The sequence below is a fragment of the Alosa sapidissima genome, chromosome 21 (assembly GCF_018492685.1).
Source record: "Alosa sapidissima isolate fAloSap1 chromosome 21, fAloSap1.pri, whole genome shotgun sequence".
Taxonomy (NCBI): Eukaryota; Metazoa; Chordata; class Actinopteri; order Clupeiformes; family Clupeidae; genus Alosa; species Alosa sapidissima.
The window spans coordinates 24,192,739-24,198,738 of record NC_055977.1 but is presented as its reverse complement, the minus strand read 5'-3'; the positions used below and the strand labels follow the sequence as shown (position 1 = coordinate 24,198,738).

The window sequence follows — 6,000 nt, the reverse complement described above, 5'->3', positions numbered from 1 at the left end:
AACAGAGCTTGGCACAGGTCGTTTGTTGACATGAAGACCAGGTAGGTCAACAGGAAGTCATCTAGAAGCATCTCTGGAGAGCAGGAGAGAGAGAGAGAGAGAGAGAGAGAGAGAGAGAGAGAGAGAGAGAGAGAAAGAGAGAGAGAGAGAGAAAGAATGCACCTCTGGTTAGCTCTATGAAACAGACATCTAAAGGGCACCTCAAGTACATGTTTAACATAAACAGCATGCATTTCATTTCCCAATCCAATAACATCACTGTTGCATCACCACAGCTTGCCAAAAGAAATTAAATCAATAGCTGTGTGTATGTGTATGTGTGTGTGAGTGTGTGTGTGTGTGTGTGTGTGTGTGTGTGTGTGTGTGTGTGAGTGAGTGTGTATGACCAATGCTGTGCTATGAAAATGAAACACGTTTGTAGGGCAGATGAATCAGAGATAAATCTTTTGGCAGTATTGTGTGTGCTTAACACCCCGGGGGTCAGAAAAGAAAGCACACTCAAAGGCGCGAACACACACACACACACACACACACACACACACACAATACGCACACACAATACACAATACACACACACGGCTGAGTAATCTCCCCAGCACCGCGAGGCAAGGGTGTGAAATCAAACAGGGGTATCGCCCCAGATTAAGCCCCAGTCTGGTGCTTTTTTCCCCCTCCCTCCTCCACATGGCACAGAATCACACTCAGTGCCTGGAAACCAGCCGGACGGCCTGCCGACCCAAATGCTCTCCAAATGCAGGGCTGCGAGCATGCGAATCAATTATGAAAGAACCCGGGGGGTGAGGGAGAGAGAGAGAGAGATGAGAGAGAGGGAGAGAGTGAGGGAGAGATGGAGAGGGGAATACAGAGAGGTCGTTGGAGGAAGGGACTGGCTTTATCAATAATGGAACTGTAATCTTCACTTTCATAATTAAATTAAACCATCCTTAAAGGGCTGAGAATAAAAAATGCGTGGTGGAACAACGTGTGTGTGTGTGTGTGTGTGTGTGTGTGTGTGTGTGACGCACATTCTACCATATCTCTGTCTTTGCTCACCTCCAATCATCTTTTTCTTGCTCTCTCTTTTTTTTATCTTTCAATTTCTTTCTTTATTCTCGGGCCTCCATCTTCATCCCTCCCTGCCTCCACTCTCTAGTAATGAATATCTATTTCCATCCAGTTTATCACACACACACACACACACACACACACACACACACACACACACAGGCGGCCGGCCAACCCATACCCCTAGAGGACCATCTCACTCACCCAGCTGTGTCCATCTCTGAAAGTAAGAGAGATGGAGAGAGACACACGGAGAGAGAGAGAGAAAGAGAGGGAGAGAGGGAGACAGAGAGAGAGGGAGATAGAGAGAGAGAGATTGATACAGCAGTAGAGGAGCAGAGATGGAGAGATGACTATACACACACACACACACACACAAACACACACACACACACACACACACACACACAGTGACAGACAGACACCAGACACTAACACATTGACAGCCAGATACAGATACACACACAAATACATCCCCACTACCCCACTCCTTTCACCATTGAATCAGATCACTATTAAACCATTAAACCCTACCGCTGTCAGACTTCCTCATCGGTTGAAAAAGACGATTTTCTCTCATTAGCTCTGAATGTGGCTTCAGCCACTACATTACAGTCATTAGCACTCATATTCTCTCCATTAAACTGCTTCTACACACACACACACACACACACACACACAAACACAAACACACACACACATGCAGTCAATTCAACAGTTCAGTTTGAGAACCTGAGCCAAGAGATCAAAGACTGAGGCTTCACTTCAACCATTCTTCCCCACTGTGTACACACACACACACACGCACACACACACACACACACACACACACACACACACACATGTTGGCCCATGTAAACAGGCTCAGGCACATCCCCAAACACACACAATGGCGTGTGAAAACATGCCTTTGCCCAAATAGCCACACCCTCCCTCTCTCTCTGACACACACACACACACACGCTCTTCATTCTTGTAAATGGTCCCGATTTAAATCCCTATAGGCTAAATGCAAAAACTAAAAGGTCAACTAAACAGATCTGAGACCACACACACAGAGCACAAAACAGAGATGATCACAGCTCTCTGTGTTCTACCTACAGGCCAACTGGGTGGGTACTGCCTAGATCGTTTAAACTGTCTGATCACCTGCTCCCTTGCTCCCAAACACAGCACAGGGAAATTTACCATAGGATGCACCCAAACAAAAACATATTATGACCTCTGACATATCAAATTATCCAATCAGATTTCATTATGTATCTGAACTTCCAATGGCACCAAAAGAAGTTTTGAGTACAGTGGGGAGGGGGAAAATGCTTGTTTGTTTTTTTTATTTTCTCATTTCTCTGTGTTAGTTCGCCACTCTTTTATCACTGAAAACAGAATAAATTATTCAGCGCTCTGAAGCTCCCCGAGGACAAGCAGGGCAAAACAAATTCATTTTGGCTGCCTAAACTCTCAGAATGTCAAACAAGCCCACAAAACACACACACACACCCATCCCCCCCCCCACACACAAGCAAGCAAAACTTCACTAATTAATTCAGCACACTGCAAATTTGCTGAGTTTTGCCCTGTTGGAGACGACTTGAGACCTCATGTTACCTTTGAAGCAAGGGAACATTCCGGAAAATAAATAATAAATAAAATCACAAAGGCCTCATTCAATTCTTCCATCTCCAAAAACCCGACTCAAGTTCCATATTATATTTAGCATCTTTCCTCATTAGAAGCTGAACCCGTCCCAAATGCACAATGGTGGTATTGATTTCCAAAGCCCAGCTTCCATCTTAGAACCGGCTGACTCAGAACAACCCATGGAAACAGACACGGGATGTTCTTTCCACACACAGCACGTCACTACTGCTATCATTAGATCCCGGTTCCTGATGGCTCTAGAACGTCAGTACAGAGGAACCAGGCCAACAGTGTGACATTTCCCCCCACACGCACTCCACTCCATCTACTTAGCAGGGAGCTCCACGCCTAGTCCATTTCTGTATCCCATAAAGGCCATAACGTTTGACATTTCACAAGGTGATTTTCTTCGCTTGGTTTCAGTCTGGTTCAGTCACTGTTTTGGGCACAATGACATTTGAAGAGAATACAATTGAAGGCTAGGCTATTATATGTGAACACAATGAGAACAATCAGGCTACTGGGGTACATGGTGATCACCCCTCTCACCTATGACCACATCCGCAAGGGTATGTTTAGCATAAGTCTGCTGTCTGCGTGCGTGCATGCGTGTGTGTGTGCGTGCGTGCGTGCGAGAGAGGGTGTGTGTGTGTGTGTTGCAGAGAGAGAGAGATGATGAAGATGATGTGTGTGTGTGTGTGGGTGTGTGTGTGTCCTGCAGACAGAGAGAAAGAGAGAGAGAGAGAGAAGATGAAGATGAGGTGTGTGTGTCTGTGTGCACACACTCTGCAGCAAGGCCTGCTGTCCCTGCCTGATTTATGAGTTGGGTGGCACAATGTTCACTGGTCCATCTGCTCGTCCTATGGCATTAAAAAGTGAACAATAAACTTTCTGTCTCTTGTTCCCCCATATCTCTACCCCCCCCCCCCCCCTCTCTCTCTCCCTGTGCGTTAAAGGCGGCGCTGGAAAATGCTAAGCGAGCCTGCAAGCCAGCCGGTAATTAGACACAGGATGCACCAGCACAGAGGGGCTAACTGTCTGCCTATGGGCGTGTAGCATAGACAGAACCACAGAGAGAGAGAGAGAGAGAGAGAGAGAGAGAGAGAGAGAGAGAGAGAGAGAGAGAGAGAGAGAGAGAGAGAGAGAGAATACACCACACAGGGGGAAAGAGAGAGGATGGCACAAGTGAGGCTGACACACACACTGACACACACACACACACACACACACACACACACACACACACACACACACACACACACACACACACACACACACACACACACACACACACACACACACACACACACACACAAAATCAAGGCACAGTATCACACTACCTCCCACTCCTCTTCTCTCTCATTAGCATTAGTGGAGGGCTACTTCTTCACACTCTGCTCCACAGTTAGAAAAATAAATAATTACAAGAGCAGGAGGGTTTGGAACAGGGCGTTGTTCCATTCCATTTCAGCTGGCCTTCAACATTCTGGAATCGATCTGTTTAGCAGCCAGGAGTCAGCGGACAGTGGCCTCGGCCGAATCCTAATGACCTGACAGAGAGTGCCCTGACCTTCAGCTGCAGGCCACACTGCACACTGCAGCACGGGGGATCTGCTTCAGGGGCACTGGACAGCCCAGTAGTATATACAGGTAGCCTACTGACACTAGTAAACAGACCTTTCTCTGAAAGATTTCTGAAATCAATTCTACCAACTTTCTGTTTTTATATATTTATTTTTTTGATAATCATTCATGTATTCAAGTATTTTACAGATGCTATATCCCTATACAGTCACTCCTGTAGTTTAGGATCACTAATGTTAGCTATATCATTAGTCATAAGCCTATTGCTAAATTGCCTGCACTCTGTAAATCAACACAATGACTGTATGGTCATATGCACATATAACCTTATTAAATGTATACTATGCAGGTTTAGGTATTTTTGGTGAGTTTAGAGCTCTCTTTAGAGTCGCGATGTATTCATATGTTACTTTGCTATTGTAAATAGCAAACTTCTCGCGACATATCCCCGTTACACAATGCAAATGCTTTTGTAGTGGAGGTGAAGGATTAACAACAGGCAAAAACTATCTCCAAAGAGCTATATCTACTGACAAGGTAATGTTTCAGATTCTTGCAGGTTTTGGCGGGGCGCCACTCTTGGAAGTTGCATGGCTGGTTTTCTCAGTAGGGACTCTACATCTATGCTGTATAGCTATGCTAGGTGAACGATTCGCCTATTACAAGTTTGTTGGCTTCATAAAGGTGAAAATCTTGCATAGTGTGCCTTTAAACTTGTAAGTTAATTACATGTGATTAAGTTATGTTGGTGTTCTGCAATGATAACAAGAGCATCCTGCTTTAGACCATATTAACCTGCAGTGTCAGAACAAGTCTGAACTCAGCATGATGTGAGGAGACACACCTCTCCTCCGAGGAAGTCAAAACGCAGAGACGACTTAAGGGACAGTGAAAGCCAGACAATGCATTCCTAAATAAGATCTCTTGGATGTGCCGTTCCAACATGCCGGCACATTCCGGATCAAAAGAGAAGGAGCGGCTTGTGTTTGCGTGTTCAAGCCTGGGGTTGCTCATTTAAATCAATACCCCCACAGAGATGGTTTTACCTCCATTGTTGAACTCTATGTAACAAATCACTTGCACAGATAAATACTGATAGACTTTGCTGCATACTGCGAGTCCATGGACATTCGAATCATATCTGATGTAAAGGTCATGGGGTCACTGCTCTCACGGAGTTCATATCAGGTCAGCCTAGCCAGCTATACTAGCATTAGTGGTGAGGACCTCTTAGCTCTTGACCTCTCAAGTAAAGAGGAAATATAGAAAGAAAAACACTCTGAAAAAGTAAAAATGAAAAGGCAAATATAAATATAATTTCCCATTCTTATGTTTCTTATCTTCAGCTCATCTACACACCTGCCAAATGAAGATTTAATGTCTGTTGTCAACACCAGGTTGTTTACACTCCTCCCAGTGCACCAGTAGTCGGTTGCGTTTAACCCCTTCCTGGTCCAGTGTAAACTCAACTGACCCAATCCCACACAGAGGAAGGCTTCTGGGCCCCAATCCAGCGGTCACTCTTTGCACAAGGTTAATGATGGTCAGGACTCAGTAGGCTGGTTATCAAACAAACCCAGAGAAAAGTGTCCTCTACCAATGCCGTCGTCCTTGACTGGAATGCATATTCAATACACAGGTATCTCTGGCTAAAAAAGAGTAATGCTGAAGTGTAAAAACTATGTAGGAAGTACCCCGGAGGACCCACTG

At 45.2% G+C, this 6,000-nt stretch overlaps 1 protein-coding gene across 1 annotated transcript in view; it reads right to left on the bottom strand.

The window, feature by feature from the left end:
• Window positions 1-6,000, bottom strand: part of rapgef5a (Rap guanine nucleotide exchange factor (GEF) 5a) — a 74,447-nt gene that overhangs the window by 17,148 nt on the left and 51,299 nt on the right.